The sequence below is a fragment of the Sinohyriopsis cumingii genome, chromosome 15, assembly GCF_028554795.1.
Source record: "Sinohyriopsis cumingii isolate HCF-2022 chromosome 15, ASM2855479v2, whole genome shotgun sequence".
Classification (NCBI taxonomy): Eukaryota; Metazoa; Mollusca; class Bivalvia; order Unionida; family Unionidae; genus Sinohyriopsis; species Sinohyriopsis cumingii.
In genome coordinates this window covers 115,282,454-115,297,475 of record NC_142975.1, presented here as the reverse complement: position 1 = coordinate 115,297,475, position 15,022 = coordinate 115,282,454, and the positions used below count along the sequence as shown (strand labels likewise).

Here is a 15,022-nt window from a genome sequence, read left to right as displayed (position 1 = left end):
GGAAAAAAAATCCTGGATGGTAACTCTAAGCCGTTAGAAAAAAAGTGTCCTGGATAGAATCTCTAAGCCGTTGTGAAAAAAAGAGTCCTGGGTGGTATTTCTAAGCCGATGGAAAAATAGAGTCATGGGTGGAATATCTTGGCAGTTGGGAAAAAATAGTCTTCGGTGGTATCTCTAGGCTGTGGCTAAAAAAGAGTCTTTGGTGGTATCTCGAGGCCGTTAGAAAAATAGATTTATGGGTGGGATCTCTAAGCTGTTGGGAAGGAAAGAGTCATGGGTGGTATCTCTAGGCCATTGGAAGAGTGATGGGTGGGACCTCTAGGCTGTTGGGGAAAAAAGAATCATGTTCGGTATATCTAGGCTGTTGGAAAAAGAGTCTTCGGAGGTATCTCTAGGCCGTTGAGAAAAAAAGGTCCTGGGTGGTATATCTAGGCCGTTGGGAAGAGCGCCCTGGATGATATCTCTAGGCCGTTAAAAATATAGTCTTCTGTGGTATCTCTTGGCCGTTGGGAAAAATGTTTCGGGTGGTATCTCTATGCAGTTGGGAATATAGTCCTGGATGGTATCTCTAGGCCGTTGGGAAAAGAGTCTTGGGTGGTATCTTTAGGCCGTTGGTAAAAAAGAGTCATGGGTGGTATCTACAGGTCGTTGGGAAAAGAGTCCTGTATGATATATCTAGGCCCTTAAGAAAATAGTCTTGGGTGGTCTCTCTATGCCATTGGAAATAATGGTCCTAGGTAGATCTAGGCTGTTGTGGAAAAGAGTGCATGGTGGAATCTCTAAGCCGATTGTAAAATAATTGTGGGTGGTATCTCTAGGCAGTTGGGAAAAAGAGTCCTAGGTGGCATCTCTAGGTCGTTGGGAAAAAAAGAGTCCTCGGTGGTGTCTCTAGTCCGTTGGGAAAATAGTCTTAGGTGGTATCTGTAAGCCGTTGGGAAAAGAGTCTTGGGTGCTATCTCTAGGCCGTTGGGAAAAAAAGAGTCCTGGGTGGTGTCTCTAAGCCGTTGAAAACGAGTCTTGGGTGGTATCTCTAGGCCGTTGGGGAAAAATGGTTGTTGTTTTTGTTGTTGTTGTTGTTGTTATAGGGTTTAACGCCATTTTTCAGCACAAGATAGGTTATACATGGCGGCCAGTATCTTTAGGCCGTTGGGAAAAGAGTCCTGGGTGATATTTCTAGGCCTTTGGGAAAAGAGTCTAGGGCGGTATCTCTAGGCTGTTGGGAAAGGGATACTTTGCGGTGTCTCTGTGCCATTGGAAAAAAGGGTCATGGTGGTATCTCTAGGCCATTGAGAAAAGAGTTGTGGGTGGTATCTCTAGGCCGCCCGGAAAAGAGTCGTTTGTGGTATCTCTAGGCCGTTGGGAAAAGAGTTTTGGGGGGTATCTGTAGGCCGTTGGGAAAAGAGTCTTTGGTGGAATCTCTAGGCCGTTGGGATAAATAAAAAGAGTCCTTTCTCTGTGGTATCTCTTGGTCATCGGAAATAAAGCTAAACTTTCTCATAATGCTAAGCTGAATTGGAGTGTCATATGAATATACTGGATTTAACACAATGGTAGAAATTATAAAGATATAAAGGTAAATACTTGAAATAACATAGAACACAAATTCGAAATTTGATAACGATATTTATAGATTGCAGATGATCTCTCAGAGTTTTACAAGAAGTTAGGATTGACGTGCAACATTATAAGACATATATTAACGTGCAGCTACTCTAAGATATAATGAGAGGTACTCAATGTTTTGGCTCATAATATACACTTAAACATTTACTGATATCCTTGTCAGAAAAAAATGTTATTAAAAAATTAAAACATTTGTCATTAAGCTGCTTTTGACATTTCTTTCTTCTTTAAACACAAGTTGACAAAAGTAATGACATTACCATGGCATCGAGTAGAATGTCATATAAAAGAAACATGTTGTGATCAATCTTGATTAAAAAGTGTCAATTTTAGATGATATAGCATCTCACACACTGTTAGTGTGGAATTCTGTATTGTCAATATTGTTTAATATCTTTTATTGACAAGTAGAAATGGAATTTATCTCTATACTTTGACCAACATGAACCACCTCATGTGTATAAACTGTAGAACTGATAGAATGCTCGTGTTCTCTTGAATCTATCTGACACTGAAATAATGTCGATCTTCAAATAGTATTTTATTATTGAGGACTAACATGCATCTTCCTATTTTAAAACCTACCATGTGGCTGGAATAGTTAAATCATGTCAGAAATTTATTTACTCACAATTTTGATGTAATTATGTGCAAAACTGTAAGAACAATTATGAACATTTAAAGAAAGAAAGAAAGAAAGAAAGAAAGAAAGAAATGTCATATCGGATTAAATATCATACACTTTCGCATGTACAAAAAAATATCAAAAAGAAGATTGTTTACTTAAAAGTACCGATGATAGAAACGATTGTTCCTGCCATAGATTGATAGAAATGCGAAGCGTACTGGGACATTTTCTTCCTTGGTCGTATCAAACCTGCTTGTGCTACGGGCATGGAAGAGCCTTAGAAACAAAAATCTGATACAGCGAGATGAGTCATTTAGTTTTAATAAAATGTTATCATATATCCACTTAAGAATACTAAATTACACAGGAGTTTTTATTAAAAGTCTGTCTGTCTGTCTGTCTGCCTTTCTCTCTCTCTCTCTCTCTCTCTCTGTATATATATAGGTATATTTATATATATGGCTTAGGAGGTAGGAGAGATATATTTTTGGGAAGCTTATAGAAGGCCTAAATATTATGGATTTATTGGACTCGTAATGTTTATATTAATGTTTACAGAGGTTGCTCGTGTTGTTCGCGTATTGCTGTTGATTTGTTGAATTTTGATATGATTCCCTTTCCATAATCCTGTAATATATAAAAGGATTATCCATGTGACAGCATCAGTCGGCCAGAATTATTGCACTCTTGCTATTTCATGTTCTTGGAGGCAACTAATAACAATTTAATGACAATTCAATGGTCAAATTATTAAAATTTCCAAAGTACTCTCCTTCCGCTCAACAATGTGAAAGCCTATTGCATCATTTGATTTATAGTGTGATATACCTTTCCACCTGTCCTTGTATTCTACTCATCTGAGTATTCTTCTCTCCTATTCCTCCAATGCCTCACCTCTTCCATCTCCAATTTCCTTCTCCTCCTCGACTTCTCTATGATCCTCCTGTTTCTTCACTTTCTCCTCTTCGACTCCTTTTCTTCCTCCTCCTCTACTAGACTTGTCGACTAGAATGCTCTGTTAGTCTTACTTCCGTTACCCCTCTTAGAAAATCGGGACTCACTGGACCGCAAGTTCTGTCCCCGAGAAAAGCTTCCTGTGAAAACACAAGGACGATACAATATTTTCCTAAGCCCTCTCATCTCACACTACACCTAGCCTATCATCAGATTACAGCTATTAAATTTATTCGGTCACGCATTCATTCACATGGAAATACTCATACGTTCTTGTATGGTAAAACAACGTCGTAATAAAAGCACGGTAACAATTACTTCTCATACATACATCAATAAATTGTATCACACCAGTACATATTCCGAATCCCATTATAGTAACAATATCACAACGATCAGACGTATTTCATTACATTACAACTCATACAAAGTACACAAATATTCAAATATGCATGCTCTTATATATCCATACATCCATAATAACTAATCTTACACACTTCAACCATTTTCCAAATTCACAATTCAAGCATGTGTAAAAACTAATATATCACATGAATAAATGCACTAGTTTACTACGAATTAATCTAATAGCGAAATACAAAATTAAGTTTGACCACAAGCTTACAATCTACATAATTTTCTACATTTCTTACTTACGCATGTAAATTAGACACTACCAAGGTAATTATACTATACTAAACCATCCTAGTAATTAAGTATACATACAACACATTATTACAGTTACAATGCCGTAATAATCTGCAAAAATCGAGCAAATAACTCACTGACCTTTACGAAGCTTTGTCTTACCTTATAAACTTCTCTCTAAGTTTTCCCACCAAATTACGAATGGCTTTCTAGGAGTAATCCTATTTGCTCAGCAATCTTCCCCGGAGAACTAAAATTTCTTTTGCTAGTTAGTCGGATCGAAATTGTTATCACACCCTCCGTCTCAATTCCGGTTGGATGTCTATTTGATTTGATCCAATCAAACTTAGCGAACAATGTCCTTCTCGCTGTCTGTCCACGTGGGGACGGATTTAGAACATGCCCCGTTCCTCGCATGTTCCTCTGATCTAAGAAACACATAGGTGGGAATTCGCTCGATCTAACGCCTAACGTCTCTCTGACCACGGTAACCTTACGCAAGAGATTAACTCTAGCCTGCGGCATGTTCAGACATCAAACATAGCTTATAATAATAATACCTTAGGTTATACACGACTTAAGAACTGGCCTGAGCAAACGTGACACCTTACTTATTTGTTCAAAGGGTAGCTATGAAATCAAACATGTTAATCATAAAACCTTAGAAACGCTTTAACCAAAGCTTGCAATTGATATTGTAAATAGTTGGCATCAAAGCTTGGTAGACTGGTGTCGTTGCTCTGTTTGTGTTAAATCTAAAACAAGTTATCATAAAGATTAAGTGCCTCATGCATCGTAATATATTTCAGAATTTTGTTTTTGTTTTACGAGAAAATCCGTGCAATATGTGCTCTGCTCTTATTTGATAGATATTTCAAATTCTCTATTAACTTTTATTTGACACTGCTTATTTTTCACATTTCAGTCCTAATTGGCAACATTGTAAATTCAAAATGTGTGTGTGTGTGTGTGTGTGTGTGTGTGTGATGTGTGTGTCTGCAAATAAAAAATTCTTTTAAAGTCTGTGATATTTAATCTTACACGTTATACCACTTGACAACGAATCTCCATGAATAATCATAATTAAAATCGTGATAAAAATACATAACAATTATGTTTTAATTAATATTGTTGTAATTACTGGTTCTTCCCGAGACCATTTTTACCTTCGGGATAACATGCTAAGATTATGCACCATCTGCAACCACACTTGAATGTGGCTATAAAATTCGATTGCAAGAATAATACGTTGCATAGAGTTTACAATTAATTATTCGTTTTGTTCAGTTTCACGCTTTGCTTTGTGAAGTAGCTGTAGTAACGTGGCATTCAAACTTAAGTAGAATTACTCTTTATATGACAAATATGGTATATAGTAATTGATAGTTAAGAATGCGACAAAACAGTGCAGGAACATGACTCCAATATTCTAAAATATTTTCAGAAAGACGAAATTCAGCTGTAAACAATACACACTTTGTATAAAGAAAGAAAACCTAAAAGTCTTGTGGACGACATCACGTTAATATGATTTATGTGTTGTAATTTGTATGAATTTTGAAATGAGAGAACTTGTTTGAACTATTTATCCGTTCTTAATAAACTTAATAGCATGTAAACCTAAGCATTTTTCACTTTTTAAGGAAAAAAGTATACGTACTGTTGACTTTAACTATGTTTTTATCTCCACTCTAAAATATTCAGTAATTATCATGCTCGAAGTACGAGAGATCGTTCCTGCTGATCTTTAGAGAGTCGCATTTTCTGTACAATAATCCCGATGCGTCTGACTTAACACGATACCCATAGTCTGCAGTCGCTACGTTTTACATAGTGTTGAAACATGTTACACACCCTGTATTGATGCATTATACTAATTGATATAGGCAAAGTCTGACCAAATGAATGGAACCACATTTGGGATCTTGCACAGATACGTTACAGTACTACAATGTAGCTAGTTCTCGAAGATGTTATATAAAGTAAGCGAAATGAGAGTATTTTCAGCACATGAACGTATTTTCAGCGGTCTGTGGACCAAATGAATCACAACTTAGCGGTAAAGAATGATTGATGTAAAATTCTAATGATAGGCGGAACCGGGCGAGCTCAGTGCTGTTAAAACGAAATGGCAACTACCAATAACATGAGGCATTATAAGTACGTAGGCTATACACACGCCCAGCTTGCATCATCCAAATTCTGCCACGACCGCTATTATATAAAGGTGTGCTTTACCATCCAGATTTAGAACACAAACGGAGTACCTATAGCATACAGTTGATATACTAAAATTGTAGTTTCGGCAGAGTAGGGTGTCCGCACGAGATCTATATCCTCGATAACCAGTATCAGCTCTTGCAGGTTTAAAGATACGATTTTTTTACTTCACGGTAGAGGAGAAAAAAGAATAGTTTCGCAATGGGAGACAAGATGAAAAATGTTTATGTGAGTAAAACAGTCGTGTATGCAGTTTTCTTGGTAACTATCTTATTCAATAAAACCACTCTGTCAATGCCAAGCGCATTACTATGCGATAGAAATGCACGATGCCTAAACGGAGGACGGTTATTACTTCCAGATTCTCCTTTCGGTTACTGCCGGTGCATTTGTTCTTCAGAATATGCAGGTCCAAGGTGTCAGTTCTATCGAATAAGAAGACTTAAACGCATGGCCAGTGTAAAAAACAATGTACAAAATGTCATCAGCATGTTACAGGGAAGGTGATGGATTGAAAATGTTTTAATTGGTAAGTCCACTACTACTACTACTACTACTTCTACCACTACCACTACTACTACCACTACTACTTCTACTACTACTACTACTACAACCACTACTACTTCTGCCACTACTACTTCTACCACAATTAATACTACTGATACTACTACTACCACTAATACTACTACTACCACTACTACTACCACTACCACTACTACCACTACTACTACTACCACTACTACTACAACCACTACTACTACTACTACTACTACTACTACCACTACTACTACAACCATTACTAATACTACTATTACAACTACAGCAACTAATAATAATAATAGTAATGCTAATAATACAAGTAAAAAGATAACTTGATGATTTAATTATGTTTTATTACTTCAAACTAACAAATGTATTTAGCAATATCACTGGCTTTGCTAAACGCTTGGAATTGATTTTATTTTGATACAACTTCCGTGGAAAAACTTGTATTGTGCGTCGCTTTCTAAGACTTTTTATACATTCTGATACGGTGTAGATTTTATACATTTTGATATAGTGTAGAATTTACACATTTTTATATAGTGTGGAATTTATACAGTTTGATAACGTGCAGAATTGATACATTTTGATATATTATAGAATTTATACATTTTGATATAGTGTATAATTTATAAATTTTGATATAGTGTACAATTCATAAATATTGATATAGTGTGGAATTTATACAGTTTGATAACTTGTAGAATTTATACATTTTATATAGTGTGGAATTTATACAGTTTGATAACTTGTAGAATTTATACATTTTGATATAGTGTAGAATTTAATATTTCGTCTTATAAGACATGATTTATCTTCATATATAATTTATTTTCAAAGGTTAATGGAGTATCGGATGGGGGTGTCTGCTGCGTAGATTTATAATGCAAGTAAAGATGGATCCTACGCTGAAAAATTATTGAAGTCGTAACATAAACATCACACTAAGAGAGAAAAAAATCTATATCGGTAAGCACACTTGTTGATATATCTTTTAAACATAGTTTCCTTTTACAAATGCATGCTGCAAAATAAATCACGGTGTTATATCTCGTTAGAGTCGAGAGTGCTTTGTAATAATTTACACTTTGAGAAGAGTTGTTTGATTTGGAAGCATGCAATTTTATAGCTGATTCCCATTCTTTACCTTATATTTTAATTCGTTCTTTCTATATATTCATACGACCCAATGCAATAATTAGCATACTATGAGGCGACACAGTCAAATAAAGGTCCTTATGCATTAATGATGCGTCATCCATTTATATTCCACACGTTAAAAGACAATCGCTGATGCATATTCTGTATCCGCGTTTAGCCGTTCTTTATTAGGACCATTGGGCTCCACTGAATTGGTTTGATGAACAAGAACGTACGTGTTTGGCTGAATTTCTTTGCTAAGACAGACTTGTTTTAGAAGTATTTAAATTTCTGAAGTTTTGCAGGCTTTTAGTTTAAAAAAGAGTAAAATATGTGCAAATAATCATGTCTTGTCGATTCAAGTCTATATATCATGCTTAAACTTCACTGTTCAAAATCAGAAATGTTTGGATACTGAACTAAACTTTGTGAACATTGGTAAATGCTTATAAATCGAATACATTTATTCTTTAAGTGATACGGTATTCATAGAAGAATCATCGAGATCGTAAAGAGATATCATTGTGAAAAAGACGAATTATGTTTATCAAACATAATGTCAATTGGTCTGTTTTGTTTCTACTCAGAAAAACTACGAATATCAAGAACGAGTTGACAAGCCATTTCTGTTTATGTGAATGTCTGTAAACACTCATGAACGTTTTTGTCCCCATAGGCGTCTTCAAGAAGAGAAAGACCGACTGCAAAATATGGTTATACGGAAAATGACCCTTCTACAGCTGCTGTAAGAAGCAATGGGAACCACACAGAAGCACGTTTTGCCATATCAAAGGATCCTTCGTCGTGACTGGATTACTAAAACTCAAACTTAGGTCTCTCCTTTACAGAATGAAACCAAAGAAAACATTTGAATCTTACACGCAGGACCCCCTAACAAACATTTTACTAGATTTCTTTTATCCTCAAGATTACAGAACCTTGAAGTTCATAAAGAAATGTGTTCATAATACCTTATTCGTGCCGCACTGTAAGTCTTTTATGCCACTAAATAATACATTTAGACCTACAAAATGGTATCAAGCTGTCAGTATGCGTTAGTCATTGTCATACTTAGTGTAAAGTCCACATATATGTAGTAGTAACACAATTAGTAGCATCTGACTCGTAATCTCAAATTTGGGTCGACTGCCTCCGTGTGTCACTGGGAAAGGCACTTAGCTTCCATTTCCACGGCATGACATAGCCAACATTGTTTTCAAAGTGCTGTTGAAACCAGTTAACCAACCAGCCCCGTGTAACGGTGGTCAATTTGCAGTCATTGTTGGTGCTGATTTGCATTATTCATTCAAAGGAAAATTGCACGAAACAAATGTTATGGTATGCAAAGAAAAATAAGAAAAAATCAAGTGCTGGTATAGCTTCGATCAAATTTAAAAAAGGTCTAATTTATTTACTGAAACTTTAAAATATGTAGTTTGTATCTCAATTGATGTTGGTTTGTTTCACTTGGACTATTTAGGCAAGGATTTGCTCCCAAAAGTATTTTTTCTTGTTATTGCAATAAATTAAGGTTTTTCACTAATACTCTTATTAGCGTTTGAGTCCATCACTTTAAAAACAATTTTGCTACTCCTTTTACAAAGGATAAGAAGAACCAAACTTTTAGCAATCGAAAAGGAGTATTAATGAGTTTCATTATATAATTCAGTGTGAAATATAGAGACTTATTGGCGAAATAATTTTCATATTTTGTTTTCATTCCCATATTTTCACATGTGAAACATGTATTATTGCATTATTTAATGTGAAACATATATCCTTGTATTTTTACATGTGAAAATATAAGATTTCCAATCATGCCATGCGACGCTTGATTGTGCGTACCTACAAACGTTGCACATACAACCACAAAAGCGACTACGTTTTTACCTAGAACAACTAAATCACAACTGCCTTACATTTCAGACATGGAAAAATCTTTGACGAAGTAATTTGACTAGACGCTGTTCGCGTCTCTCAGAAGTTATCTCCGCTTACTTCCTTGTCAACAACCACAAACCCGCAGTAAGGAACTGCTGAATCGGACTTGCATTGTTTTCATTTAGGGTCAATAGATCACAAAATGACAACAACAAAAAATACTGTGACATCTATGTCAACCCAACCCAAATTCTTTCTTAAATCACATATATTTATATGATCAGCCCATGAAAATGAGGTGAATTTAGGAAAAGGGGTGGGGTGATCGTGTTGTGTCGACGATTTATTTTAATCTTTCAGACATTCATTCCAGAGCAAGTTTTGGTATACAATATACAGTAAATTCTCTTTTCCTACGTTAATACCGGATATGTTTTATCTTGTGGTACAAAAACTATATATTTTAACTTGTGGCTTCGACAATCGTTAAAATATCATGTTTTGTAATACAACTAGATGAAAAATATATGGTATTGACGTAGAAACAGACGGTAGCCTCTATTTATTAAATATGGCATTATAGTTTCAAAATTATATTGATTTGTATTTATTGACTGAAATGTTTTAATTTCTTTATGTTAGTTCTGTTTATGTCATATATGTCTCATATTGCTTACAAGCAGGCCGCTGCTGCATATTTTGCAGTCATTTGTGCAATAGATACATTAATCTGTGATATATTGTTTTCTCCACGATCTTTGGACGCATGTCAGTCGCGTTTAGCGAATTGTTTTATTGAGTAAAATATAAACGAATTAATAATTATGACTAGTTCTTCAATGCTTTACTCCATTTCATAGTATAAAACTATAGTTTTAAGGTAATTGATAATGTAGTTCTGCCTTGAAGATATCAGATGCACACACTATTCATTTTCTTATAAGTCAGAAAATAACAATTTTGTTTATTTGAGGTTTCCATAATGTATGACGATATACATAGTCACACGTTCTAAGTACCATGCTCCATTGGATTTCCGTACTTTCGCTGCATTGTTGGAACTTCATGCAGACTGTTGCAAAAAGCCGTACAGAATTAATATATTTCAGACGTCATAGAGAGTGCGATTGTGTATGTATATTTTGTGATACGCTAAAGAAGCAACAGTGCGCATCTATATGATAAATAGCCCTTCTTTATAGCATCACTTTTGTTTGATGTGTGTGGGGAAATATCTCCTGGCTTTCACACTAACTCATCAGTAAAAAGGGCAATAAATTTACTGGGGTGGGTGGGAGTAGCAAACCTCGGGTAATGGAAGAACGGTTAAGACACCAAAAGGCAAAGCACAAAGTCACAATTAAACAATTGGTAAAATTACAAGAAATTGTCCTCCCTGAAACTTTGCACTAACGTATCCTTAGAGAACATAGAATTTGAAACATTAATTGATATTAAAAACTGTATTCATTAAGTTCTCAGATCAAACAAAATTGTGTTCTCTGTGTTATGACTCCTTGGTTATAAACAATAACAGAAAGAATCAAAACCAACAAGTTTTGTAAAACTTAACCAATAATATTATTATGAAATTTATAAAATCAAAATATATGAGGAATTTACAGTCCTATGATTTGAATCCAAAGTAATTCTAAATTTTCTACTAGGTCCAAAAGAAACGATTGTTCCGAATAAATTTCCGTTCTCTAACGTACGCATCCAAATGACATTGACCATAATTCCTTTGCTTGGTTCACAATAGCCCCATAATACTGGTCTAATCCAATGAATAATCGTAATAAATGTATCCTCTCAATTTATCTGTTCACAACATCAAACACATCTGCAGACAGATTTTAACATATGAAACAAGAATCAAAATAAGAATAAATCCAAATAGGAATGAATATGATTGCGCAGTTCTCTCCATATATACACCGTTAAGAGCCTGTTACAACTATATGTCGCAATATGTCCAACGTGACAGATCTTACCCCTCCATCTAATATTTCAAAATACCTATTTATGTGACTAACATATCCAATGGGAAATAACTTAATTCGTCTTAGAACCCACCTGTCCGACCTGTCCAATGAGAAACCTCCCCAAACTCATGAAAAGATCGTATTATTAATAATATTATTGCTAGCAAGTCATAAACACCTATGCTAATAACAATTATAGATCGTACGCAATCTACATTCTTAATAACTTAAAATAGGGTTTTATACCCGTGTACGAAAATTAGCTATAGCCTGACTATAGATGACTTTTATAACCTAGTCAAGAATAAAAACTTGACATAACAGAGACACAATCATGTAACAATAGTTGCCAAAAATGCAGATATATAAAATATGGATGACATTTGTAGAGGGTTGGGTACGAAAGGTCACTAATGCAAACATTCCAGTTTTCCTGTTACGCTTGTGACTCAATTTCTCTTGGATATTAAATTGTTTATCATTCTCTTCCATTATAACTAACTTTAGTTGTCAACAAATTTTAATGATTTTGTGTCAGTTCTACATGTTAATATTTTATAATAACAAAAGCCACACTGAAAGAGGCTTATTGATTTCCTGTTTCCCAATAACCCTGTTGTATGTTTCCACATATCAGTCGTAATCTCATTCGACTTAAACACTTATGGATCAAAATGCAATGTGTGTAACATGCAACATGCTGCATGTTCATCATTACAGATGTTTTATTACATTATCAAACCAAACCAAATTGAATTTATTAGTTTTGCTACAACAGTTTCCTTTGTTTAGCCAGCCAGACTGAAATTCTCAGTTATGTTCCAACAATTTCTATTGTTAAGCCAGCAAAATCAAAGTTCTCAGTTTTGTTACAAACGTTACGAATTTGCCAATCCTAAACACACACAGACTTCGGTTTACCCAAGGATACATTAGTCATACTTCATTTTATACTTTCAGTGAACACAGGTCTGCTATATGAGATATTCATCTTGGCAACAATGTCAGAAGAAATCAGAAAATGTTCTTTTTGAAGCCAAGTATTTTTCTATTTTTTTGGTGATACTGCAGCAAGTTCTTTTTTGCTAAACGTTAAGCTAGCCATACTTGGTTCTTACGTTTTGGTGACAAATATTGGAATTGTAACAACCCTAAGCACCGTTGTTTTGGTTTGGTTTGGTGGAGTAGGACGCCATTTTTCAGCACATGATAGACCAAACATGGCAGATCGATTTATGTTTATTTAGTTTACATTAGTCGTCTTACATTTCATAAGCTGAACGAAAATGTGACTGTTTGTCGTGAGCAATGTTGTTTATCTTTCGTTCAATGAAATTTGAATTGGAGTCACTAATACAAGACCTGAATTAGCTACAAAGTCAAATGAACTAAGAAATTGTATTGTTGATTCCCAGGTAGAGTTCGAGAAGATTTTGTATTTTTTGGCCAACTCATAAATTGGGGGTTTTCATCCCTTTTGTTACTAACTTTGCCAACCATAAATATTTAGCAAATGGTTTGAAAGAGAGAGAGAGGAGAAAGAATTAAAAAACGGTCCATTTTAGGACCACCCAATTCTCAGCGACATAGCTATTATTCAATCGTAGTTTCCATCTGTCTTTAAAGTCTGTATATGTCTATGTCTTCTATAAAAAGTTAACATAACTTCTTACTCTTCAATTTGGATAGTATCTAAGCATATTTGTGTGCAAAGTGTGTGTAATCCTTCATATTATTCGCCTTTTTACATGCAGCCTAAAAGTTCTTTTCCTTACAAGTACAAACACTTCAAATACAATGCATATCTTCTTTTCTCTTCGTCCATTCAATAAAGGCAAGTTACGTTGCTATATGTTTGCATCTTGCAACTTTGAAGAGAAAATTTTACTTTCACTTTCTAATATCGCTCTCTCTCTCTCTCTCTGAATCTTCGTTTGGTTTGTAATTAAAAATGAATATTCAAAGCATTGAAAACGAACATTCAGTAATAAAAATTTTAAAATTCCTTAAATGAAAAATAAAAAAATAAAATTGAAAACTTAAATATAAATTAAAAATGAAAATCTCAAAACATTTAAAAGCTGACAATTTAAAATTTAAAATAATAATATGAAAGTAAAAACAAAAAGAAAATAATTTGAAAATAAAAATTGAAATAAATCAATTAAGTGAAAATTTTGAAAAATTAAAAAGCAATCTTAAAAATGAAAACTAAAAACGAACTTTTGAGAAACCAAATCGAAAATCAAAATAGGAACTAAAATTGAATATGCAGATTGAAAATAAAAAGGAGATAACAATAAGTGAGTGCCAAAACAAACAACTGTGTTACTCAAAATTGAACATAAAATTAAAAGTTAAAAACCAAAATTGAAACATAACATTTCAAACGTTGAAAATTGAAAAAGAGCATTGAAAAATTATTAAAATTCAAAACTCAAGATAAAAAAAATTACAAAAATTAAGATAAGGATAAAAAAATGTTACAAATTGAAAGATATAATGTGAGATGTCCCTCCCACCCCTACCCATTCTACATCTTACACTTGGATGGTAGTTGCGAGCTATTGAGAACTCAAGATCGTATTCAATAGTAAGTATTGGGTGTTGGATAATATGTGGTGGAGTGTTTGTTACTCCAGTAGTATAGTCTAGAGGTTGGGTGTATTCTGTAACAGGTGTTGGATGTTCGGCAGTGGATCGATGAGTATTGATTTCTCCAAGAGTCTGCTGATGGCATAGTGCGATATTGAATAGCATATTACTGGGTATTGGTCACTCCAACAATGTGTTGATGGTATAGTTAGGGTGTTAGATAGTAAATTGATGGGAACTGGATACTAGATAGCTGTGAAATGGTCAGTAAATGGGCATTGTTATGTATATTGTATATATGTTATGTATATTGATGTTTTTAACATTTCTTTTCTTTTTCATCATATAGAATCATAATGTTAAGCCTATGGATCAAAGACCTAATATTAAATTCCCGTTATACACCATATCGTTAAAAACCTGTACCGGCTGTGAAATAATGATAATTCCAGTTAGAAGCCATATAGACCGACCTCCCTTCCCACGGACACACACATTCTCAAACATATAAATTTTAAACATAGAACTTTCTTATAAGTGGGTCATGGCCACTGCAGATAATAGATGATTGGGTGTTGGAAAGTGGATAGCTCGGTGCTGGATAGTAAAACATTGAGTGATAGTCACTCCAGATTCGAGACTTAGTAGGCAAGTGAGTGTTGAATTGTAGATCATTAGTTGTTAGATAGTAGATAAATAAGTGTTGGACAGTACATATAGTTTTAACACTACATTGCAAGTTTAACATAGACTGGTCAACACACGTTATACCTATAGACATTTTTATCATTACATTTCCCATTTG

At 34.4% G+C, this 15,022-nt stretch overlaps 1 long non-coding RNA gene across 1 annotated transcript; it reads left to right on the top strand.

Moving 5' to 3' along the window:
• The first annotated feature begins 6,088 nt into the window (after positions 1–6,088).
• On the top strand, positions 6,089–10,462 carry LOC149782535 (uncharacterized). Its single transcript, XR_016414379.1, has 3 exons — positions 6,089–6,602; positions 7,457–7,585; positions 8,433–10,462. It is a non-coding gene; the product is annotated as an uncharacterized LOC149782535 (long non-coding RNA).
• Positions 10,463–15,022: the final 4,560 nt, after the last annotated feature.